Raw genomic sequence first — 27,088 nt, 5'->3', positions numbered from 1 at the left:
CTGCACGCAAAGAATGGGAACGTGCAGTGGGATTTACGTGAACTCGGCGCAAGGCAGATCTTTCCGACGTAGGCTTGAGAATCTTATGGGAACATTTGTACTGTTTCTAAGTTAAGTGTAGATGTGCGAGGTGGGTGCTTCCTGCGCACGAATAAAAGAACGCTTGCCAATTGTGGATGCTAATCGTTCGCTTGTATCTGCCTAGACACCTCTGCTGGTTGGGAATTATTCCTCTTGCATGGCAAGGTGCGCATGTAGGAGTGTTAAAAAATCTGGAGGCGCTGGGTATCGATCCCAGTACCTCTCGCATACTAAGCGAGCGCTCTACCATCTGAGCTACGCCCACCCCCCGTTGACTAATAGTGCTACATACAGCCACATCAACGTCACAGACCCTTACACTCCCATTATTCCGCAGACAAACACTACTCTCTATGTATCAGTGAGGGTGTCTTTCAGGTTTCGTGCATTCTGTATCGAATCGTAGTTGGCCACATTAAGAGTGGCACGCATAACGTCGAAAGTAGAATTCGGACACCGCTCTGAGTAAGACGAACGTGTTGTCCACTCTCTAGGCTTCAATGACGTTAAGCCGTGATACCTAAGACAGATCTGCACTCGATGACACCACGATAACAGCCGGTCACCACACTTACATCTTGCTCTCCTTATAACAGTATACATCATATCAGTCTGTGACGCTGGTTTTGCAACTTCTTGCGTCCCTTTATGTTCGCCGCGACCAACACTTACCATGCACTAACCACAAAACATGGAGGAGCCGGAGCTTGAACCCGAGACCTTTCACACGCTAAGCGAACAATCTGCCAACTGAGCTACGGCTGCACACACGACCAAGCCTGGCTATTCTCCATTCTTTGGGACTCTGATGTGCACGGACACGTTGGTTGGTTGGTTTGTAGCGGCGAAGGTACCAGAGTACAAAGGCGCGGACACGTTCATATACACAAGAGTTCCAAGTAGTTTCGATACTCTGGTATTACGAATGCAAATTCCGTCAGCTTTTCACGTCCTAAATGGAAAGGGCGGTCACAAATTGGTCCATTTCACTCCTTGTCGACAATCACACAGCACCTGAGGTAACAAGCACATCTCGAGCCCCATTGTGCTCTCCATTGTTCATGCCAACTCAGTGCCTCGCTCTTTGCTACTGTGTAAAACTCTTGTCGTCCAACTGCAAAACACTGGGACACAACCAGTTTCCGCGTCTCCATTGCACTGATCATACTGCGAAACGCTCCCCAAACTTGGCAATCACCCATGCAGCCGACTTTTCCGACTTTACACGACGCTCACGCAACGCTCACGCTAGTGACAGCCTTACTTATAGTTTGACGTCGCGCCAAAGCGAATGAGCACATTTCGCCTACGGCTTAGGCCGCTCTCCTAGTGTGGCTGCTCTGTGTCTGCAGGCAGCGAGGGGCTGCAAGCTTCCTGTGTTCGCACCTATATCACCTGTGCTTGCTTGTCAGAGACAGACTATCGCAAAACATTCAACTCACTCCATGAAGTGATTGCTACGGCATCTGTTATCAGCAGTCACAACCAGCAACACCAGTAGCAGCCGACTGCAAGCAAAGAATGGGAACGTGCAGTGGGATTTACGTGAACTCGGCGCAAGGCAGATCTTTCCGACGTAGGCTTGAGAATCTTATGGGAACATTTGTACTGTTTCTAAGTTAAGTGTAGGTGTGCGAGGTGGGTGCTTCCTGCGCACGAATAAAAGAACGCTTGCCAATTGTGGATGCTAATCGTTCGCTTGTATCTGCCTAGACACCTCTGCTGGTTGGGAATTATTCCTCTTGCATGGCAAGGTGGGCATGTAGGAGTGTTAAAAATTCTGGAGGCGCTGGGTATCGATCCCAGTACCTCTCGCACACTAAGCGAGCGCTCAACCATCTGAGCTACGCCCACCCCCCCGTTGAATAATAGTGCTACATACAGCCACATCAACGTCACAGGCCCGTACACTCCCATTATTCCGCAGACAAACACTACTCTCTATGTATCAGTGAGGGTTTCTTTCAGGTTTCGTGCATTCTGTATCGAATCGTAGTTGGCCACATTAAGAGTGGCACGCATAACGTCGAAAGTAGAATTCGGACACCGCTCTGAGTAAGACGAACGTGTTGTCCACTCTCTAGGCTTCAATGACGTTAAGCCGTGATACCTAAGACAGATCTGCACTCGATGACACCACGATAACAGCCGGTCACCACACTTACATCTTGCTCTCCTTATAACAGTATACATCATATCAGTCTGTGACGCTGGTTTTGCAACTTCTTGCGTCCCTTTATGTTCGCCGCGACCAACACTTACCATGCACTGACCACAAAACATGGAGGAGCCGGAGCTTGAACCCGACACCTTTCACACGCTAAGCGAACGATCTGCCAACTGAGCTACGGCTGCACACACGACCAAGCCTGGCTATTCTCCATTCTTTGGGACTCTGATGTGCACGGACACGTTGGTTGGTTGGTTTGTAGCGGCGAAGGTACCAGAGTACAAAGGCGCGGACACGTTCATATACACAAGAGTTCCAAGTAGTTTCGATACTCTGGTATTACGAATGCAAATTCCGTCAGTTTTACACGTCCTAAATGGAAAGGGCGGTCACAAATTGGTCCATTTCACTCCTTGTCGACAATCACACAGCACCTGAGGTAACAAGCACATCTCGAGCCCCATTGTGCTCTCCATTGTTCATGCCAACTCAGTGCCTCGCTCTTTGCTACTGTGTAAAACTCTTGTCGTCCAACTGCAAGACACTGGGACACAACCAGTTTCCGCGTCTCCATTGCACTGATCATACTGCGAAACGCTCCCCAAACTTGGCAATCACCCATGCAGCCGACTTTTCCGACTTTACACGACGCTCACGCTAGTGACAGCCTTACTTATAGTTCGACGTCGCGCCAAAGCGAATGAGCACTTTTCGCCTACGGCTTAGGCTGCTCTCCTAGTGTGGCTGCTCTGTGTCTGCAGGCAGCGAGGGGCTGCAAGCTTCCTGTGTTCGCACCTATATCACCTGTGCTTGCTTGTCAGAGACAGACAATCGCAAAACATTCAACTCACTCCATGAAGTGATTGCTACGGCATCTGTTATCAGCAGTCACAACCAGCAACACCAGTAGCAGCCGACTGCACGCAAAGAATGGGAACGTGCAGTGGGATTTACGTGAACTCGGCGCAAGGCAGATCTTTCCGACGTAGGCTTGAGAATCTTATGGGAACATTTGTACTGTTTCTAAGTTAAGTGTAGGTGTGCGATGTGGGTGCTTCCTGCGCACGAATAAAAGAACGCTTGCCAATTGTGGATGCTAATCGTTCGCTTGTATCTGCCTAGACACCTCTGCTGGTTGGGAATTATTCCACTTGCATGGCAAGGTGCGCATGTAGGAGTGTTAAAAATTCTGGAGGCGCTGGGTATCGATCCCAGTACCTCTCGCACACTAAGCGAGCGCTCTACCATCTGAGGTCCCCCCCCCCCCCCCCCCGTTGGCTAATAGTGCTACATACAGCCACATCAACGTCACAGACCCTTACACTCCCAGTATTCCGCAGACAAACACTACTCTCTATGTATCAGTGAGGGTGTCTTTCAGGTTTCGTGCATTCTGTATCGAATCGTAGTTGGCCACATTAAGAGTGGCACGCATAACGTCGAAAGTAGAATTCGGACACCGCTCTGAGTAAGACGAACGTGTTGTCCACTCTCTAGGCTTCAATGACGTTAAGCCGTGATACCTAAGACAGATCTGCACTAGATGACACCACGATAACAGCCGGTCACCACACTTACATCTTGCTCTCCTTATAACAGTATACATCATATCAGTCTGTGACGCTGGTTTTGCAACTTCTTGCGTCCCTTTATGTTCGCCGCGACCAACACTTACCATGCACTGACCACAAAACATGGAGGAGCCGGAGCTTGAACCCGAGACCTTTCACACGCTAAGCGAACGATCTGCCAACTGAGCTATGGCTGCACACACGACCAAGCCTGGCTATTCTCCATTCTTTGGGACTCTGATGTGCACGGACACGTTGGGTGGTTGGTTTGTAGCGGCGAAGGTACCAGAGTACAAAGGCGCGGACACGTTCATATACACAAGAGTTCCAAGTAGTTTCGATACTCTGGTATTACGAATGCAAATTCCGTCAGTTTTTCACGTCCTAAATGGAAAGGGCGGTCACAAATTGGTCCATTTCACTCCTTGTCGACAATCACACAGCACCTGAGGTAACAAGCACATCTAGAGCCCCATTGTGCTCTCCATTGTTCATGCCAACTCAGTGCCTCGCTCTTTGCTACTGTGTAAAACTCTTGTCGTCCAACTGCAAAACACTGGGACACAACAAGTTTCCGCGTCTCCATTGCACTGATCGTACTACGAAACGCTCCCCAAACTTGGCAATCACCCATGCAGATGACTTTTCCGACTTCACGCAACGCTCACGCTAGTGACAGCCTTATTTACAGTTCGACGTCGCGCCAAAGCGAATGAGCACATTTCGCCTACGGCTTAGGCCGCTCTTCTAGTGTGGCTGCTCTGTGTCTGCAGGCAGCGAGGGGCTGCAAGCTTCCTGTGTTCGCACCTATATCACCTGTGCTTGCTTGTCAGAGACAGACAATCGCAAAACATTCAACTCACTCCATGAAGTTATTGCTACGGCATCTGTTATCAGCAGTCACAACCAGCAACACCAGTAGCAGCCGACTGCACGCAAAGAATGGGAACGTGCAGTGGGATTTACGTGAACTCGGCGCAAGGCAGATCTTTCCGACGTAGGCTTGAGAATCTTATGGGAACATTTGTACTGTTTCTAAGTTAAGTGTAGGTGTGCGAGGTGGGTGCTTCCTGCGCACAAATAAAAGAAGGTTTGCCAATTGTGGATGCTAATCGTTCGCTTGTATCTGCCTAGACACCTATGCTGGTTGGGAATTATTCCACTTGCATGACAAGGTGCGCATGTAGGAGTGTTAAAAATTCTGGAGGCGCTGGGTATCGATCCCAGTATCTCTCGCACACTAAGCGAGCGCTCTACCATCTGAGCTACGCCCCCCCCCCCCCCCGTTGACTAATAGTGCTACATACAGCCACATCAACGTCACAGACCCTTACACTCCCAGTATTCCGCAGACAAACACTACTCTCTATGTATCAGTGAGGGTGTCTTTCAGGTTTCGTGCATTCTGTATCGAATCGTAGTTGGCCACATTAAGAGTGGCACGCATAACGTCGAAAGTAGAATTCGGACACCGCTCTGAGTAAGACGAACGTGTTGTCCACTCTCTAGGCTTCAATGACGTTAAGCCGTGATACCTAAGACAGATCTGCACTCGATGACACCACGATAACAGCCGGTCACCACACTTACATCTTGCTCTCCTTATAACAGTATACATCATATCAGTCTGTGACGCTGGTTTTGCAACTTCTTGCGTCCCTTTATGTTCGCCGCGACCAACACTTACCATGCCGTGACCACAAAACATGGAGGAGCCGGAGCTTGAAACCGAGACCTTTCACACGCTAAGCGAACGATCTGCCAACTGAGCTATGGCTGCACACACGACCAAGCTTTGCTATTCTCCATTCTTTGGGACTCTGATGTGCACGGACACGTTGGGTGGTTGGTTTGTAGCGGCGAAGGTACCAGAGTACAAAGGCGCGGACACGTTCATATACACAAGAGTTCCAAGTAGTTTCGATACTCTGGTATTACGAATGCAAATTCCGTCTGTTTTTCACGTCTTAAATGGAAAGGGCGGTCAAAAATTGGTCCATTTCACTCCTTGTCGACAATCACACAGCACCTGAGGTAACAAGCACATCTCGAGCCCCATTGTGCTCTCCATTGTTCATGCCAACTCAGTGCCTCGCTCTTTGCTACTGTGTAAAACTCTTGTCGTCCAACTGCAAAACACTGGGACACAACCAGTTTCCGCGTCTCCATTGCACTGATCATACTGCGAAACGCTCCCCAAACTTGGCAATCACCCATGCAGCCGACTTTTCCGACTTTACACGACGCTCACGCTAGTGACAGCCTTACTTATAGTTCGACGTCGCGCCAAAGCGAATGAGCACTTTTCGCCTACGGCTTAGGCCGCTCTCCTAGTGTGGCTGCTCTGTGTCTGCAGGCAGCGAGGGGCTGCAAGCTTCCTGTGTTCGCACCTATATCACCTGTGCTTGCTTGTCAGAGACAGACAATCGCAAAACATTCAACTCACTCCATGAAGTTATTGCTACGGCATCTGTTATCAGCAGTCACAACCAGCAACACCAGTAGCAGCCGACTGCACGCAAAGAATGGGAACGTGCAGTGGGATTTACGTGAACTCGGCGCAAGGCAGATCTTTCCGACGTAGGCTTGAGAATCTTATGGGAACATTTGTACTGTTTCTAAGTTAAGTGTAGGTGTGCGAGGTGGGTGCTTCCTGCGCACGAATAAAAGAACGCTTGCCAATTGTGGATGGTAATCGTTCGCTTGTATCTGCCTAGACACCTCTGCTGGTTGGGAATTATTCCACTTGCATGGCAAGGTGCGCATGTAGGAGTGTTAAAAATTCTGGAGGCGCTGGGTATCGATCCCAGTACCTCTCGCACACTAAGCGAGCGCTCTACCATCTGAGCTACGCCCCCCCCCCCCCCCCCCCGTTGACTAATAGTGCTACATACAGCCACATCAACGTCACAGACCCTTACACTCCCAGTATTCCGCAGACAAACACTACTCTCTATGTATCAGTGAGGGTGTCTTTCAGGTTTCGTGCATTCTGTATCGAATCGTAGTTGGCCACATTAAGAGTGGCACGCATAACGTCGAAAGTAGAATTCGGACACCGCTCTGAGTAAGACGAACGTGTTGTCCACTCTCTAGGCTTCAATGACGTTAAGCCGTGATACCTAAGACAGATCTGCACTAGATGACACCACGATAACAGCCGGTCACCACACTTACATCTTGCTCTCCTTATAACAGTATACATCATATCAGTCTGTGACGCTGGTTTTGCAACTTCTTGCGTCCCTTTATGTTCGCCGCGACCAACACTTACCATGCACTGACCACAAAACATGGAGGAGCCGGAGCTTGAACCCGAGACCTTTCACACGCTAAGCGAACGATCTGCCAACTGAGCTATGGCTGCACACACGACCAAGCCTGGCTATTCTCCATTCTTTGGGACTCTGATGTGCACGGACACGTTGGGTGGTTGGTTTGTAGCGGCGAAGGTACCAGAGTACAAAGGCGCGGACACGTTCATATACACAAGAGTTCCAAGTAGTTTCGATACTCTGGTATTACGAATGCAAATTCCGTCTGTTTTTCACGTCTTAAATGGAAAGGGCGGTCAAAAATTGGTCCATTTCACTCCTTGTCGACAATCACACAGCACCTGAGGTAACAAGCACATCTCGAGCCCCATTGTGCTCTCCATTGTTCATGCCAACTCAGTGCCTCGCTCTTTGCTACTGTGTAAAACTCTTGTCGTCCAACTGCAAAACACTGGGACACAACCAGTTTCCGCGTCTCCATTGCACTGATCATACTGCGAAACGCTCCCCAAACTTGGCAATCACCCATGCAGCCGACTTTTCCGACTTTACACGACGCTCACGCAACGCTCACGCTAGTGACAGCCTTACTTATAGTTCGACGTCGCGCCAAAGCGAATGAGCACATTTCGCCTACGGCTTAGGCCGCTCTCCTAGTGTGGCTGCTCTGTGTCTGCAGGCAGCGAGGGGCTGCAAGCTTCCTGTGTTCGCACCTATATCACCTGTGCTTGCTTGTCAGAGACAGACTATCGCAAAACATTCAACTCACTCCATGAAGTGATTGCTACGGCATCTGTTATCAGCAGTCACAACCAGCAACAGCAGTAGCAGCCGACTGCACGCAAAGAATGGGAACGTGCAGTGGGATTTACGTGAACTCGGCGCAAGGCAGATCTTTCCGACGTAGGCTTGAGAATCTTATGGGAACATTTGTACTGTTTCTAAGTTAAGTGTAGGTGTGCGAGGTGGGTGCTTCCTGCGCACAAATAAAAGAAGGTTTGCCAATTGTGGATGCTAATCGTTCGCTTGTATCTGCCTAGACACCTATGCTGGTTGGGAATTATTCCACTTGCATGGCAAGGTGCGCATGTAGGAGTGTTAAAAATTCTGGAGGCGCTGGGTATCGATCCCAGTATCTCTCGCACACTAAGCGAGCGCTCTACCATCTGAGCTACGCCCACCCCCCCGTTGACTAATAGTGCTACATACAGCCACATCAACGTCACAGACCCTTACACTCCCATTATTCCGCAGACAAACACTACTCTCTATGTATCAGTGAGGGTGTCTTTCAGGTTTCGTGCATTCTGTATCGAATCATAGTTGGCCACATTAAGAGTGGCACGCATAACGTCGAAAGTAGAATTCGGACACCGCTCTGAGTAAGACGAACGTGTTGTCCACTCTCTAGGCTTCAATGACGTTAAGCCGTGATACCTAAGACAGATCTGCACTCGATGACACCACGATAACAGCCGGTCACCACACTTACATCTTGCTCTCCTTATAACAGTATACATCATATCAGTCTGTGACGCTGGTTTTGCAACTTCTTGCGTCCCTTTATGTTCGCCGCGACCAACACTTACCATGCACTGACCACAAAACATGGAGGAGCCGGAGCTTGAACCCGAGACCTTTCACACGCTAAGCGAACAATCTGCCAACTGAGCTACGGCTGCACACACGACCAAGCCTGGCTATTCTCCATTCTTTGGGACTCTGATGTGCACGGACACGTTGGTTGGTTGGTTTGTAGCGGCGAAGGTACCAGAGTACAAAGGCGCGGACACGTTCATATACACAAGAGTTCCAAGTAGTTTCGATACTCTGGTATTACGAATGCAAATTCCGTCAGTTTTTCACGTCCTAAATGGAAAGGGCGGTCACAAATTGGTCCATTTCACTCCTTGTCGACAATCACACAGCACCTGAGGTAACAAGCACATCTAGAGCCCCATTGTGCTCTCCATTGTTCATGCCAACTCAGTGCCTCGCTCTTTGCTACTGTGTAAAACTCTTGTCGTCCAACTGCAAAACACTGGGACACAACAAGTTTCCGCGTCTCCATTGCACTGATCGTACTACGAAACGCTCCCCAAACTTGGCAATCACCCATGCAGATGACTTTTCCGACTTCACGCAACGCTCACGCTAGTGACAGCCTTATTTACAGTTCGACGTCGCGCCAAAGCGAATGAGCACATTTCGCCTACGGCTTAGGCCGCTCTTCTAGTGTGGCTGCTCTGTGTCTGCAGGCAGCGAGGGGCTGCAAGCTTCCTGTGTTCGCACCTATATCACCTGTGCTTGCTTGTCAGAGACAGACAATCGCAAAACATTCAACTCACTCCATGAAGTTATTGCTACGGCATCTGTTATCAGCAGTCACAACCAGCAACACCAGTAGCAGCCGACTGCACGCAAAGAATGGGAACGTGCAGTGGGATTTACGTGAACTCGGCGCAAGGCAGATCTTTCCGACGTAGGCTTGAGAATCTTATGGGAACATTTGTACTGTTTCTAAGTTAAGTGTAGGTGTGCGAGGTGGGTGCTTCCTGCGCACAAATAAAAGAAGGTTTGCCAATTGTGGATGCTAATCGTTCGCTTGTATCTGCCTAGACACCTATGCTGGTTGGGAATTATTCCACTTGCATGACAAGGTGCGCATGTAGGAGTGTTAAAAATTCTGGAGGCGCTGGGTATCGATCCCAGTATCTCTCGCACACTAAGCGAGCGCTCTACCATCTGAGCTACGCCCCCCCCCCCCCCCCCCGTTGACTAATAGTGCTACATACAGCCACATCAACGTCACAGACCCTTACACTCCCAGTATTCCGCAGACAAACACTACTCTCTATGTATCAGTGAGGGTGTCTTTCAGGTTTCGTGCATTCTGTATCGAATCGTAGTTGGCCACATTAAGAGTGGCACGCATAACGTCGAAAGTAGAATTCGGACACCGCTCTGAGTAAGACGAACGTGTTGTCCACTCTCTAGGCTTCAATGACGTTAAGCCGTGATACCTAAGACAGATCTGCACTCGATGACACCACGATAACAGCCGGTCACCACACTTACATCTTGCTCTCCTTATAACAGTATACATCATATCAGTCTGTGACGCTGGTTTTGCAACTTCTTGCGTCCCTTTATGTTCGCCGCGACCAACACTTACCATGCCGTGACCACAAAACATGGAGGAGCCGGAGCTTGAACCCGAGACCTTTCACACGCTAAGCGAACGATCTGCCAACTGAGCTATGGCTGCACACACGACCAAGCTTTGCTATTCTCCATTCTTTGGGACTCTGATGTGCACGGACACGTTGGGTGGTTGGTTTGTAGCGGCGAAGGTACCAGAGTACAAAGGCGCGGACACGTTCATATACACAAGAGTTCCAAGTAGTTTCGATACTCTGGTATTACGAATGCAAATTCCGTCTGTTTTTCACGTCTTAAATGGAAAGGGCGGTCAAAAATTGGTCCATTTCACTCCTTGTCGACAATCACACAGCACCTGAGGTAACAAGCACATCTCGAGCCCCATTGTGCTCTCCATTGTTCATGCCAACTCAGTGCCTCGCTCTTTGCTACTGTGTAAAACTCTTGTCGTCCAACTGCAAAACACTGGGACACAACCAGTTTCCGCGTCTCCATTGCACTGATCATACTGCGAAACGCTCCCCAAACTTGGCAATCACCCATGCAGCCGACTTTTCCGACTTTACACGACGCTCACGCTAGTGACAGCCTTACTTATAGTTCGACGTCGCGCCAAAGCGAATGAGCACTTTTCGCCTACGGCTTAGGCCGCTCTCCTAGTGTGGCTGCTCTGTGTCTGCAGGCAGCGAGGGGCTGCAAGCTTCCTGTGTTCGCACCTATATCACCTGTGCTTGCTTGTCAGAGACAGACTATCGCAAAACATTCAACTCACTCCATGAAGTGATTGCTACGGCATCTGTTATCAGCAGTCACAACCAGCAACACCAGGAGCAGCCGACTGCACGCAAAGAATGGGAACGTGCAGTGGGATTTACGTGAACTCGGCGCAAGGCAGATCTTTCCGACGTAGGCTTGAGAATCTTATGGGAACATTTGTACTGTTTCTAAGTTAAGTGTAGGTGTGCGAGGTGGGTGCTTCCTGCGCACAAATAAAAGAAGGTTTGCCAATTGTGGATGCTAATCGTTCGCTTGTATCTGCCTAGACACCTATGCTGGTTGGGAATTATTCCACTTGCATGGCAAGGTGCGCATGTAGGAGTGTTAAAAATTCTGGAGGCGCTGGGTATCGATCCCAGTATCTCTCGCACACTAAGCGAGCGCTCTACCATCTGAGCTACGCCCACCCCCCCGTTGACTAATAGTGCTACATACAGCCACATCAACGTCACAGACCCTTACACTCCCATTATTCCGCAGACAAACACTACTCTCTATGTATCAGTGAGGGTGTCTTTCAGGTTTCGTGCATTCTGTATCGAATCATAGTTGGCCACATTAAGAGTGGCACGCATAACGTCGAAAGTAGAATTCGGACACCGCTCTGAGTAAGACGAACGTGTTGTCCACTCTCTAGGCTTCAATGACGTTAAGCCGTGATACCTAAGACAGATCTGCACTCGATGACACCACGATAACAGCCGGTCACCACACTTACATCTTGCTCTCCTTATAACAGTATACATCATATCAGTCTGTGACGCTGGTTTTGCAACTTCTTGCGTCCCTTTATGTTCGCCGCGACCAACACTTACCATGCACTGACCACAAAACATGGAGGAGCCGGAGCTTGAACCCGAGACCTTTCACACGCTAAGCGAACAATCTGCCAACTGAGCTACGGCTGCACACACGACCAAGCCTGGCTATTCTCCATTCTTTGGGACTCTGATGTGCACGGACACGTTGGTTGGTTGGTTTGTAGCGGCGAAGGTACCAGAGTACAAAGGCGCGGACACGTTCATATACACAAGAGTTCCAAGTAGTTTCGATACTCTGGTATTACGAATGCAAATTCCGTCAGTTTTTCACGTCCTAAATGGAAAGGGCGGTCACAAATTGGTCCATTTCACTCCTTGTCGACAATCACACAGCACCTGAGGTAACAAGCACATCTCGAGCCCCATTGTGCTCTCCATTGTTCATGCCAACTCAGTGCCTCGCTCTTTGCTACTGTGTAAAACTCTTGTCGTCCAACTGCAAAACACTGGGACACAACAAGTTTCCGAGTCTCCATTGCACTGATCGTACTACGAAACGCTCCCCAAACTTGGCAATCACCCATGCAGATGACTTTTCCGACTTCACGCAACGCTCACGCTAGTGACAGCCTTATTTACAGTTCGACGTCGCGCCAAAGCGAATGAGCACATTTCGCCTACGGCTTAGGCCGCTCTTCTAGTGTGGCTGCTCTGTGTCTGCAGGCAGCGAGGGGCTGCAAGCTTCCTGTGTTCGCACCTATATCACCTGTGCTTGCTTGTCAGAGACAGACAATCGCAAAACATTCAACTCACTCCATGAAGTTATTGCTACGGCATCTGTTATCAGCAGTCACAACCAGCAACACCAGTAGCAGCCGACTGCACGGAAAGAATGGGAACGTGCAGTGGGATTTACGTGAACTCGGCGCAAGGCAGATCTTTCCGACGTAGGCTTGAGAATCTTATGGGAACATTTGTACTGTTTCTAAGTTAAGTGTAGGTGTGCGAGGTGGGTGCTTCCTGCGCACAAATAAAAGAAGGTTTGCCAATTGTGGATGCTAATCGTTCGCTTGTATCTGCCTAGACACCTATGCTGGTTGGGAATTATTCCACTTGCATGGCAAGGTGCGCATGTAGGAGTGTTAAAAATTTTGGAGGCGCTGGGTATCGATCCCAGTATCTCTCGCACACTAAGCGAGCGCTCTACCATCTGAGCTACGCCCACCCCCCCGTTGACTAATAGTGCTACATACAGCCACATCAACGTCACAGACCCTTACACTCCCATTATTCCGCAGACAAACACTACTCTCTATGTATCAGTGAGGGTGTCTTTCAGGTTTCGTGCATTCTGTATCGAATCATAGTTGGCCACATTAAGAGTGGCACGCATAACGTCGAAAGTAGAATTCGGACACCGCTCTGAGTAAGACGAACGTGTTGTCCACTCTCTAGGCTTCAATGACGTTAAGCCGTGATACCTAAGACAGATCTGCACTCGATGACACCACGATAACAGCCGGTCACCACACTTACATCTTGCTCTCCTTATAACAGTATACATCATATCAGTCTGTGACGCTGGTTTTGCAACTTCTTGCGTCCCTTTATGTTCGCCGCGACCAACACTTACCATGCACTGACCACAAAACATGGAGGAGCCGGAGCTTGAACCCGAGACCTTTCACACGCTAAGCGAACAATCTGCCAACTGAGCTACGGCTGCACACACGACCAAGCCTGGCTATTCTCCATTCTTTGGGACTCTGATGTGCACGGACACGTTGGTTGGTTGGTTTGTAGCGGCGAAGGTACCAGAGTACAAAGGCGCGGACACGTTCATATACACAAGAGTTCCAAGTAGTTTCGATACTCTGGTATTACGAATGCAAATTCCGTCAGTTTTTCACGTCCTAAATGGAAAGGGCGGTCACAAATTGGTCCATTTCACTCCTTGTCGACAATCACACAGCACCTGAGGTAACAAGCACATCTCGAGCCCCATTGTGCTCTCCATTGTTCATGCCAACTCAGTGCCTCGCTCTTTGCTACTGTGTAAAACTCTTGTCGTCCAACTGCAAAACACTGGGACACAACAAGTTTCCGCGTCTCCATTGCACTGATCGTACTACGAAACGCTCCCCAAACTTGGCAATCACCCATGCAGATGACTTTTCCGACTTCACGCAACGCTCACGCTAGTGACAGCCTTATTTACAGTTCGACGTCGCGCCAAAGCGAATGAGCACATTTCGCCTACGGCTTAGGCCGCTCTTCTAGTGTGGCTGCTCTGTGTCTGCAGGCAGCGAGGGGCTGCAAGCTTCCTGTGTTCGCACCTATATCACCTGTGCTTGCTTGTCAGAGACAGACAATCGCAAAACATTCAACTCACTCCATGAAGTTATTGCTACGGCATCTGTTATCAGCAGTCACAACCAGCAACACCAGTAGCAGCCGACTGCACGCAAAGAATGGGAACGTGCAGTGGGATTTACGTGAACTCGGCGCAAGGCAGATCTTTCCGACGTAGGCTTGAGAATCTTATGGGAACATTTGTACTGTTTCTAAGTTAAGTGTAGGTGTGCGAGGTGGGTGCTTCCTGCGCACGAATAAAAGAACGCTTGCCAATTGTGGATGGTAATCGTTCGCTTGTATCTGCCTAGACACCTCTGCTGGTTGGGAATTATTCCACTTGCATGGCAAGGTGCGCATGTAGGAGTGTTAAATATTCTGGAGGCGCTGGGTATCGATCCCAGTACCTCTCGCACACTAAGCGAGCGCTCTACCATCTGAGCTACGCCCACCCCCCGTTGACTAAGAGTGCTACATACAGCCACATCAACGTCACAGACCCTTACACTCCCAGTATTCCGCAGACAAACACTACTCTCTATGTATCAGTGAGGGTGTCTTTCAGGTTTCGTGCATTCTGTATCGAATCGTAGTTGGCCACATTAAGAGTGGCACGCATAACGTCGAAAGTAGAATTCGGACACCGCTCTGAGTAAGACGAACGTGTTGTCCACTCTCTAGGCTTCAATGACGTTAAGCCGTGATACCTAAGACAGATCTGCACTCGATGACACCACGATAACAGCCGGTCACCACACTTACATCTTGCTCTCCTTATAACAGTATACATCATATCAGTCTGTGACGCTGGTTTTGCAACTTCTTGCGTCCCTTTATGTTCGCCGCGACCAACACTTACCATGCACTGACCACAAAACATGGAGGAGCCGGAGCTTGAACCCGAGACCTTTCACACGCTAAGCGAACGATCTGCCAACTGAGCTATGGCTGCACACACGACCAAGCCTGGCTATTCTCCATTCTTTGGGACTCTGATGTGCACGGACACGTTGGGTGGTTGGTTTGTAGCGGCGAAGGTACCAGAGTACAAAGGCGCGGACACGTTCATATACACAAGAGTTCCAAGTAGTTTCGATACTCTGGTATTACGAATGCAAATTCCGTCTGTTTTTCACGTCTTAAATGGAAAGGGCGGTCACAAATTGGTCCATTTCACTCCTTGTCGACAATCACACAGCACCTGAGGTAACAAGCACATCTCGAGCCCCATTGTGCTCTCCATTGTTCATGCCAACTCAGTGCCTCGCTCTTTGCTACTGTGTAAAACTCTTGTCGTCCAACTGCAAAACACTGGGACACAACCAGTTTCCGCGTCTCCATTGCACTGATCATACTGCGAAACGCTCCCCAAACTTGTCAATCACCCATGCAGCCGACTTTTCCGACTTTACACGACGCTCACGCAACGCTCACGCTAGTGACAGCCTTTCTTATAGTTCGACGTCGCGCCAAAGCGAATGAGCACATTTCGCCTACGGCTTAGGCCGCTCTCCTAGTGTGGCTGCTCTGTGTCTGCAGGCAGCGAGGGGCTGCAAGCTTCCTGTGTTCGCACCTATATCACCTGTGCTTGCTTGTCAGAGACAGACTATCGCAAAACATTCAACTCACTCCATGAAGTGATTGCTACGGCATCTGTTATCAGCAGTCACAACCAGCAACACCAGGAGCAGCCGACTGCACGCAAAGAATGGGAACGTGCAGTGGGATTTACGTGAACTCGGCGCAAGGCAGATCTTTCCGACGTAGGCTTGAGAATCTTATGGGAACATTTGTACTGTTTCTAAGTTAAGTGTAGGTGTGCGAGGTGGGTGCTTCCTGCGCACAAATAAAAGAAGGTTTGCCAATTGTGGATGCTAATCGTTCGCTTGTATCTGCCTAGACACCTATGCTGGTTGGGAATTATTCCACTTGCATGGCAAGGTGCGCATGTAGGAGTGTTAAAAATTCTGGAGGCGCTGGGTATCGATCCCAGTACCTCTCGCACACTAAGCGAGCGCTCTACCATCTGAGCTACGCCCACCCCCCCGTTGACTAATAGTGCTACATACAGCCACATCAACGTCACAGACCCTTACACTCCCATTATTCCGCAGACAAACACTACTCTCTATGTATCAGTGAGGGTGTCTTTCAGGTTTCGTGCATTCTGTATCGAATCATAGTTGGCCACATTAAGAGTGGCACGCATAACGTCGAAAGTAGAATTCGGACACCGCTCTGAGTAAGACGAACGTGTTGTCCACTCTCTAGGCTTCAATGACGTTAAGCCGTGATACCTAAGACAGATCTGCACTCGATGACACCACGATAACAGCCGGCCACCACACTTACATCTTGCTCTCCTTATAACAGTATACATCATATCAGTCTGTGACGCTGGTTTTGCAACTTCTTGCGTCCCTTTATGTTCGCCGCGACCAACACTTACCATGCACTGACCACAAAACATGGAGGAGCCGGAGCTTGAACCCGAGACCTTTCACACGCTAAGCGAACAATCTGCCAACTGAGCTACGGCTGCACACACGACCAAGCCTGGCTATTCTCCATTCTTTGGGACTCTGATGTGCACGGACACGTTGGTTGGTTGGTTTGTAGCGGCGAAGGTATCAGAGTACAAAGGCGCGGACACGTTCATATACACAAGAGTTCCAAGTAGTTTCGATACTCTGGTATTACGAATGCAAATTCCGTCAGTTTTTCACGTCCTAAATGGAAAGGGCGGTCACAAATTGGTCCATTTCACTCCTTGTCGACAATCACACAGCACCTGAGGTAACAAGCACATCTCGAGCCCCATTGTGCTCTCCATTGTTCATGCCAACTAAGTGCCTCGCTCTTTGCTACTGTGTAAAACTCTTGTCGTCCAACTGCAAAACACTGGGACACAACCAGTTTCCGCGTCTCCATTGCACTGATCATACAGCGAAACGCTCCCCAAACTTGGCAATCACCCATGCAGCCGACTTTTCCGACTTTACACGACGCTCACGCTAGTGACAGCCTTACTTATAGTTCGACGTCGCGCCAAAGCGAATGAGCACATTTCGCCTACGGTTTAGGCCGCTCTCCTAGTGTGGCTGCTCTGTGTCTGCAGGCAGCGAGGGGCTGCAAGCTTCCTGTGTTCGCACCTATATCACCTGTGCTTGCTTGTCAGAGACAGACACTATCGCAAAACATTCAACTCACTCCATGAAGTGATTGCTACGGCATCTGTTATCAGCAGTCACAACCAGCAACACCAGTAGCAGCCGACTGCAAGCAAAGAATGGGAACGTGCAGAGGGATTTACGTGAACTCGGCGCAAGGCAGATCTTTCCGACGTAGGCTTGAGAATCTTATGGGAACATTTGTACTGTTTCTAAGTTAAGTGTAGGTGTGCGAGGTGGGTGCTTCCTGCGCACGAATAAAAGAACGCTTGCCAATTGTGGATGGTAATCAACACGCGATCTAGTGTTCGACACCTCTGCTGGTTGGGAATTATTCCTCTTGCATTGCAAGGTGCGCATGTAGGAGTGTTAAAAATTATGGAGGCGCTGGGTATCGATCCCAGTACCTCTCGCACACTAAGCGAGCGCTCTACCATCTGAGCTACGCCCACCCCCCGTTGACTAATAGTGCTACATACAGCCACATCAACGTCACAGACCCTTACACTCCCATTATTCCGCAGACAAACACTACTCTCTATGTATCAGTGAGGGTGTCTTTCAGGTTTCGTGCATTCTGTATCGAATCGTAGTTGGCCACATTAAGAGTGGCACGCATAACGTCGAAAATAGAATTCGGACACCGCTCTGAGTAAGACGAACGTGTTGTCCACTCTCTAGGCTTCAATGACGTTAAGCCGTGATACCTAAGACAGATCTGCACTCGATGACACCACGATAACAGCCGGTCACCACACTTACATCTTGCTCTCCTTATAACAGTATACATCATATCAGTCTGTGACGCTGGTTTTGCAACTTCTTGCGTCCCTTTATGTTCGCCGCGACCAACACTTACCATGCACTGACCACAAAACATGGAGGAGCCGGAGCTTGAACCCGAGACCTTTCACACGCTAAGCGAACGATCTGCCAACTGAGCTACGGCTGCACACACGACCAAGCCTGGCTATTCTCCATTCTTTGGGACTCTGATGTGCACGGACACGTTGGTTGGTTGGTTTGTAGCGGCGAAGGTACCAGAGTACAAAGGCGCGGACACGTTCATATACACAAGAGTTCCAAGTAGTTTCGATACTCTGGTATTACGAATGCAAATTCCGTCTGTTTTTCACGTCTTAAATGGAAAGGGCGGTCACAAATTGGTCCATTTCACTCCTTGTCGACAATCACACAGCACCTGAGGTAACAAGCACATCTCGAGCCCCATTGTGCTCTCCATTGTTCATGCCAACTAAGTGCCTCGCTCTTTGCTACTGTGTAAAACTCTTGTCGTCCAACTGCAAAACACTGGGACACAACCAGTTTCCGCGTCTCCATTGCACTGATCATACAGCGAAACGCTCCCCAAACTTGGCAATCACCCATGCAGCCGACTTTTCCGACTTTACACGACGCTCACGCTAGTGACAGCCTTACTTATAGTTCGACGTCGCGCCAAAGCGAATGAGCACATTTCGCCTACGGTTTAGGCCGCTCTCCTAGTGTGGCTGCTCTGTGTCTGCAGGCAGCGAGGGGCTGCAAGCTTCCTGTGTTCGCACCTATATCACCTGTGCTTGCTTGTCAGAGACAGACTATCGCAAAACATTCAACTCACTCCATGAAGTGATTGCTACGGCATCTGTTATCAGCAGTCACAACCAGCAACACCAGTAGCAGCCGACTGCAAGCAAAGAATGGGAACGTGCAGAGGGATTTACGTGAACTCGGCGCAAGGCAGATCTTTCCGACGTAGGCTTGAGAATCTTATGGGAACATTTGTACTGTTTCTAAGTTAAGTGTAGGTGTGCGAGGTGGGTGCTTCCTGCGCACGAATAAAAGAACGCTTGCCAATTGTGGATGGTAATCGTTCGCTTGTATCTGCCTAGACACCTCTGCTGGTTGGGAATTATTCCTCTTGCATTGCAAGGTGCGCATGTAGGAGTGTTAAAAATTCTGGAGGCGCTGGGTATCGATCCCATTACCTCTCGCACACTAAGCGAGCGCTCTACCATCTGAGCTACGCCCACCACCCGTTGACTAATAGTGCTACATACAGCCACATCAACGTCACAGACCCTTACACTCCCATTATTCCGCAGACAAACACTACTCTCTATGTATCAGTGAGGGTGTCTTTCAGGTTTCGTGCATTCTGTATCGAATCGTAGTTGGCCACATTAAGAGTGGCACGCATAACGTCGAAAATAGAATTCGGACACCGCTCTGAGTAAGACGAACGTGTTGTCCACTCTCTAGGCTTCAATGACGTTAAGCAGTGATACCTAAGACAGATCTGCACTCGATGACACCACGATAACAGCCGGTCACCACACTTACATCTTGCTCTCCTTATAACAGTATACATCATATCAGTCTGTGACGCTGGTTTTGCAACTTCTTGCGTCCCTTTATGTTCGCCGCGACCAACACTTACCATGCACTGACCACAAAACATGGAGGAGCCGGAGCTTGAACCCGAGACCTTTCACACGCTAAGCGAACGATCTGCCAACTGAGCTACGGCTGCACACACGACCAAGCCTGGCTATTCTCCATTCTTTGGGACTCTGATGTGCACGGACACGTTGGTTGGTTGGTTTGTAGCGGCGAAGGTACCAGAGTACAAAGGCGCGGACACGTTCATATACACAAGAGTTCCAAGTAGTTTCGATACTCTGGTATTACGAATGCAAATTCCGTCTGTTTTTCACGTCTTAAATGGAAAGGGCGGTCACAAATTGGTCCATTTCACTCCTTGTCGACAATCACACAGCACCTGAGGTAACAAGCACATCTCGAGCCCCATTGTGCTCTCCATTGTTCATGCCAACTAAGTGCCTCGCTCTTTGCTACTGTGTAAAACTCTTGTCGTCCAACTGCAAAACACTGGGACACAACCAGTTTCCGCGTCTCCATTGCACTGATCATACTGCGAAACGCTCCCCAAACTTGGCAATCACCCATGCAGCCGACTTTTCCGACTTTACACGACGCTCACGCTAGTGACAGCCTTACTTATAGTTCGACGTCGCGCCAAAGCGAATGAGCACATTTCGCCTACGGTTTAGGCCGCTCTCCTAGTGTGGCTGCTCTGTGTCTGCAGGCAGCGAGGGGCTGCAAGCTTCCTGTGTTCGCACCTATATCACCTGTGCTTGCTTGTCAGAGACAGACTATCGCAAAACATTCAACTCACTCCATGAAGTGATTGCTACGGCATCTGTTATCAGCAGTCACAACCAGCAACACCAGTAGCAGCCGACTGCAAGCAAAGAATGGGAACGTGCAGAGGGATTTACGTGAACTCGGCGCAAGGCAGATCTTTCCGACGTAGGCTTGAGAATCTTATGGGAACATTTGTACTGTTTCTAAGTTAAGTGTAGGTGTGCGAGGTGGGTGCTTCCTGCGCACGAATAAAAGAACGCTTGCCAATTGTGGATGGTAATCGTTCGCTTGTATCTGCCTAGACACCTCTGCTGGTTGGGAATTATTCCTCTTGCATTGCAAGGTGCGCATGTAGGAGTGTTAAAAATTCTGGAAGCGCCGGGTATCGATCCCAGTACCTCTCGCACACTAAGCGAGCGCTCTACCATCTGAGCTACGCCCACCCCCCTGTTGACTAATAGTGCTACATACAGCCACATCAACGTCACAGACCCTTACTCTCCCATTATTCCGCAGACAAACACTACTCTCTATGTATCAGTGAGGGTGTCTTTCAGGTTTCGTGCATTCTGTATCGAATCGTAGTTGGCCACATTAAGAGTGGCACGCATAACGTCGAAAGTAGAATTGGGACACCGCTCTGAGTAAGACGAACGTGTTGTCCACTCTCTAGGCTTCAATGACGTTAAGCCGTGATACCTAAGACAGATCTGCACTCGATGACACCACGATAACAGCCGGTCACCACACTTACATCTTGCTCTCCTTATAACAGTATACATCATATCAGTCTGTGACGCTGGTTTTGCAACTTCTTGCGTCCCTTTATGTTCGCCGCGACCAACACTTACCATGCACTGACCACAAACCATGGAGGAGCCGGAGCTTGAACCCGAGACCTTTCACACGCTAAGCGAACGATCTGCCAACTGAGCTACGGCTGCACACACGACCAAGCCTGGCTATTCTCCATTCTTTGGGACTCTGATGTGCACGGACACGTTGGTTGGTTGGTTTGTAGCGGCGAAGGTACCAGAGTACAAAGGCGCGGACACGTTCATATACACAAGAGTTCCAAGTAGTTTCGATACTCTGGTATTACGAATGCAAATTCCGTCTGTTTTTCACGTCTTAAATGGAAAGGGCGGTCACAAATTGGTCCATTTCACTCCTTGTCGACAATCACACAGCACCTGAGGTAACAAGCACATCTCGAGCCCCATTGTGCTCTCCATTGTTCATGCCAACTAAGTGCCTCGCTCTTTGCTACTGTGTAAAACTCTTGTCGTCCAACTGCAAAACACTGGGACACAACCAGTTTCCGCGTCTCCATTGCACTGATCATACTGCGAAACGCTCCCCAAACTTGGCAATCACCCATGCAGCCGACTTTTCCGACTTTACACGACGCTCACGCTAGTGACAGCCTTACTTATAGTTCGACGTCGCGCCAAAGCGAATGAGCACATTTCGCCTACGGTTTAGGCCGCTCTCCTAGTGTGGCTGCTCTGTGTCTGCAGGCAGCGAGGGGCTGCAAGCTTCCTGTGTTCGCACCTATATCACCTGTGCTTGCTTGTCAGAGACAGACTATCGCAAAACATTCAACTCACTCCATGAAGTGATTGCTACGGCATCTGTTATCAGCAGTCACAACCAGCAACACCAGTAGCAGCCGACTGCAAGCAAAGAATGGGAACGTGCAGAGGGATTTACGTGAACTCGGCGCAAGGCAGATCTTTCCGACGTAGGCTTGAGAATCTTATGGGAACATTTGTACTGTTTCTAAGTTAAGTGTAGGTGTGCGAGGTGGGTGCTTCCTGCGCACGAATAAAAGAACGCTTGCCAATTGTGGATGCTAATCGTTCGCTTGTATCTGCCTAGACACCTCTGCTGGTTGGGAATTATTCCTCTTGCATTGCAAGGTGCGCATGTAGGAGTGTTAAAAATTCTGGAGGCGCTGGGTATCGATCCCAGTACCTCTCGCACACTAAGCGAGCGCTCTACCATCTGAGCTACGCCCACCCCCTGTTGACTAATAGTGCTACATACAGCCACATCAACGTCACAGACCCTTACACTCCCATTATTCCGCAGACAAACACTACTCTCTATGTATCAGTGAGGGTGTCTTTCAGGTTTCGTGCATTCTGTATCGAATCGTAGTTGGCCACATTAAGAGTGGCACGCATAACGTCGAAAATAGAATTCGGACACCGCTGTGAGTAAGACGAACGTGTTGTCCACTCTCTAGGCTTCAATGACGTTAAGCCGTGATACCTAAGACAGATCTGCACTCGATGACACCACGATAACAGCCGGTCACCACACTTACATCTTGCTCTCCTTATAACAGTATACATCATATCAGTCTGTGACGCTGGTTTTGCAACTTCTTGCGTCCCTTTATGTTCGCCGCGACCAACACTTACCATGCACTGACCACAAAACATGGAGGAGCCGGAGCTTGAACCCGAGACCTTTCACACGCTAAGCGAACGATCTGCCAACTGAGCTACGGCTGCACACACGACCAAGCCTGGCTATTCTCCATTCTTTGGTACTCTGATGTGCACGGACACGTTGGTTGGTTGGTTTGTAGCGGCGAAGCTACCAGAGTACAAAGGCGCGGACACGTTCATATACACAAGAGTTCCAAGTAGTTTCGATACTCTGGTATTACGAATGCAAATTCCGTCTGTTTTTCACGTCTTAAATGGAAAGGGCGGTCACAAATTGGTCCATTTCACTCCTTGTCGACAATCACACAGCACCTGAGGTAACAAGCACATCTCGAGCCCCATTGTGCTCTCCATTGTTCATGCCAACTAAGTGCCTCGCTCTTTGCTACTGTGTAAAACTCTTGTCGTCCAACTGCAAAACACTGGGACACAACCAGTTTCCGCGTCTCCATTGCACTGATCATACAGCGAAACGCTCCCCAAACTTGGCAATCACCCATGCAGCCGACTTTTCCGACTTTACACGACGCTCACGCAACGCTCACGCTAGTGACAGCCTTACTTATAGTTCGACGTCGCGCCAAAGCGAATGAGCACATTTCGCCTACGGCTTAGGCCGCTCTCCTAGTGTGGCTGCTCTGTGTCTGCAGGCAGCGAGGGGCTGCAAGCTTCCTGTGTTCGCACCTATATCACCTGTGCTTGCTTGTCAGAGACAGACTATCGCAAAACATTCAACTCACTCCATGAAGTGATTGCTACGGCATCTGTTATCAGCAGTCACAACCAGCAACACCAGTAGCAGCCGACTGCACGCAAAGAATGGGAACGTGCAGTGGGATTTACGTGAACTCGGCGCAAGGCAGATGTTTCCGACGTAGGCTTGAGAATCTTATGGGAACATTTGTACTGTTTCTAAGTTAAGTGTAGGTGTGCGAGCTGGGTGCTTCCTGCGCACGAATAAAAGAATGCTTGCCAATTGTGGATGCTAATCGTTCGCTTGTATCTGCCTAGACACCTCTGCTGGTTGGGAATTATTCCTCTTGCATGGCAAGGTGCGCATGTATTAGTGTTAAAAATTATGGAGGCGCTGGGTATCGATCCCAGCTCCTCTCGCACACTAAGCGAGCGCTCTACCATCTGAGCTACGCCCACCCCCCCGTTGACTAATAGTGCTACATACAGCCACATCAACGTCACAGACCCTTACACTCCCATTATTCCGCAGACAAACACTACTCTCTATGTATCAGTGAGGGTGTCTTTCAGGTTTCGTGCATTCTGTACCGAATCGTAGTTGGCCACATTAAGAGTGGCACGCATAACGTCGAAAGTAGAATTCGGACACCGCTCTGAGTAAGACGAACGTGTTGTCCACTCTCTAGGCTTCAATGACGTTAAGCCGTGATACCTAAGACAGATCTGCACTCGATGACACCACGATAACAGCCGGTCACCACACTTACATCTTGCTCTCCTTATAACAGTATACATCATATCAGTCTGTGACGCTGGTTTTGCAACTTCTTGCGTCCCTTTATGTTCGCCGCGACCAACACTTACCATGCACTGACCACAAAACATGGAGGAGCCGGAGCTTGAACCCGAGACCTTTCACACGCTAAGCGAACGATCTGCCAACTGAGCTACGGCTGCACACACGACCAAGCCTGGCTATTCTCCATTCTTTAGGACTCTGATGTGCACGGACACGTTGGTTGGTTGGTTTGTAGCGGCGAAGGTACCAGAGTACAAAGGCGCGGACACGTTCATATACACAAGAGTTCCAAGTAGTTTCGATACTCTGGTATTACGAATGCAAATTCCGTCTGTTTTTCACGTCTTAAATGGAAAGGGCGGTCACAAATTGGTCCATTTCACTCCTTGTCGACAATCACACAGCACCTGAGGTAACAAGCACATCTCGAGCCCCATTGTGCTCTCCAATGTTCATGCCAACTCAGTGCCTCGCTCTTTGCTACTGTGTAAAACTCTTGTTGTCCAACTGCAAAACACTGGGACACAACCAGTTTCCGCGTCTCCATTGCACTGATCATACTGCGAAACGCTCCCCAAACTTGGCAATCACCCATGCAGCCGACTTTTCCGAATTTACACGACGCTCACGCAACGCTCACGCTAGTGACAGCCTTACTTATAGTTCGACGTCGCGCCAAAGCGAATGAGCACATTTCGCCTACGGCTTAGGCCGCTCTCCCAGTGTGGCTGCTCTGTGTCTGCAGGCAGCGAGGGGCTGCAAGCTTCCTGTGTTCGCACCTATATCACCTGTGCTTGCTTGTCAGAGACAGACTATCGCAAAACATTCAACTCACTCCATGAAGTGATTGCTACGGCATCTGTAATCAGCAGTCACAACCAGCAACACCTGTAGCAGCCGACTGCACGCAAAGAATGGGAACGTGCAGTGGGATTTACGTGAACTCGGCGCAAGGCAGATCTTTCTGACGTAGGCCTGAGAATCTTATGGGAACATTTGTACTGTTTCTAAGTTAAGTGTAGGTGTGCGAGGTGGGTGCTTCCTGCGCACGAATAAAAGAACGCTTGCCAATTGTGGATGCTAATCGTTCGCTTGTATCTGCCTAGACACCTCTGCTGGTTGGGAATTATTCCTCTTGCATGGCAAGGTGCGCACGTAGGAGTGTTAAAAATTCTGGAGGCGCTGGGTATCGATCCCAGTACCTCTCGCACACTAAGCGAGCGCTCTACCATCTGAGCTACGCCCACCCCCCCGTTCACTGATAGTGCTACATACAGCCACATCAACGTCACAGACCCTTACACTCCCATTTTTCCGCAGACAAACACTACTCTCTATGTATCAGTGAGGGTGTCTTTCAGGTTTCGTGCATTCTGTATCGAATCGTAGTTGGCCACATTAAGAGTGGCACGCATAACGTCGAAAGTAGAATTCGGACACCGCTCTGAGTAAGACGAACGTGTTGTCCACTCTCTAGGCTTCAATGACGTTAAGCCGTGATACCTAAGACAGATCTGCACTCGATGACACCACGATAACAGCCGGTCACCACACTTACATCTTGCTCTCCTTATAACAGTATACATCATATCAGTCTGTGACGCTGGTTTTGCAACTTCTTGCGTCCCTTTATGTTCGCCGCGACCAACACTTACATTGCACTGACCACAAAACATGGAGTAGCCGGAGCTTGAACCCGAGACCTTTCACACGCTAAGCGAACGATCTGCCAACTGAGCTACGGCTGCACACACGACCAAGCCTGGTTATTTTCCATTCTTTGGGACTCTGATGTGCACGGACACGTTGGTTGGTTGGTTTGTAGCGGCGAAGGTACCAGAGTACAAAGGCGCGGACACGTTCATATACACAAGAGTTCCAAGTAGTTTCGATACTCTGGTATTACGAATGCAAATTCCGTCTGTTTTTCACGTCTTAAATGGAAAGGGCGGTCACAAATTGGTCCATTTCACTCCTTGTCGACAATCACACAGCACCTGAGGTAACAAGCACATCTCGAGCCCCATTGTGCTCTCCATTGTTCATGCCAACTCAGTGCCTCGGTCTTTGCTACTGTGTAAAACTCTTGTCGTCCAACTGCAAAACACTGGGACACAACCAGTTTCCGCGTCTCCATTGCACTGATCATACTGCGAAACGCTCCCCAAACTTGGCAATCACCCATGCAGCCGACTTTACACGACGCTCACGCAACGCTCACGCTAGTGACAGCCTTACTTATAGTTCGACGTCGCGCCAAAGCGAATGAGCACATTTCGCCTACGGCTTAGGCCGCTCTCCTAGTGTGGCTGCTCTGTGTCTGCAGGCAGCGAGGGGCTGCAAGCTTCCTGTGTTCGCACCTATATCACCTGTGCTTGCTTGTCAGAGACAGACTATCGCAAAACATTCAACTCACTCCATGAAGTGATTGCTACGGCATCTGTTATCAGCAGTCACAACCAGCAACACCTGTAGCAGCCGACTGCACGCAAAGAATGGGAACGTGCAGTGGGATTTACGTGAACTCGGCGCAAGGCAGATCTTTCTGACGTAGGCTTGAGAATCTTATGGGAACATTTGTACTGTTTCTAAGTTAAGTGTAGGTGTGCGAGGTGGGTGCTTCCTGCGCACGAATAAAAGAACGCTTGCC

At 49.5% G+C, this 27,088-nt stretch overlaps 5 non-coding genes across 5 annotated transcripts; all 5 read right to left on the bottom strand.

Annotated features, from left to right (window-relative positions):
* Window positions 1–273: 273 nt before the first annotated feature.
* Trnat-agu (transfer RNA threonine (anticodon AGU)) lies at window positions 274–347 on the bottom strand. Its single transcript has one exon. It is a non-coding gene; the product is annotated as a tRNA-Thr (tRNA).
* Window positions 348–5,024: 4,677 nt separating this feature from the next.
* Window positions 5,025–5,097, bottom strand: Trnat-agu (transfer RNA threonine (anticodon AGU)). Its single transcript has one exon. It is a non-coding gene; the product is annotated as a tRNA-Thr (tRNA).
* Window positions 5,098–6,607: 1,510 nt separating this feature from the next.
* Window positions 6,608–6,680, bottom strand: Trnat-agu (transfer RNA threonine (anticodon AGU)). Its single transcript has one exon. It is a non-coding gene; the product is annotated as a tRNA-Thr (tRNA).
* Window positions 6,681–9,784: 3,104 nt separating this feature from the next.
* Trnat-agu (transfer RNA threonine (anticodon AGU)) lies at window positions 9,785–9,857 on the bottom strand. Its single transcript has one exon. It is a non-coding gene; the product is annotated as a tRNA-Thr (tRNA).
* Window positions 9,858–24,022: 14,165 nt separating this feature from the next.
* Trnat-agu (transfer RNA threonine (anticodon AGU)) lies at window positions 24,023–24,096 on the bottom strand. Its single transcript has one exon. It is a non-coding gene; the product is annotated as a tRNA-Thr (tRNA).
* Between the last annotated feature and the right edge of the window lie 2,992 nt (window positions 24,097–27,088).

This window comes from Schistocerca gregaria, chromosome 11 (genome assembly GCF_023897955.1).
Source record: "Schistocerca gregaria isolate iqSchGreg1 chromosome 11, iqSchGreg1.2, whole genome shotgun sequence".
NCBI classification, from domain to species: Eukaryota; Metazoa; Arthropoda; class Insecta; order Orthoptera; family Acrididae; genus Schistocerca; species Schistocerca gregaria.
The sequence above is the reverse complement of the archived record's forward strand: the minus strand, read 5'-3'. Positions and strand labels throughout refer to the sequence as shown.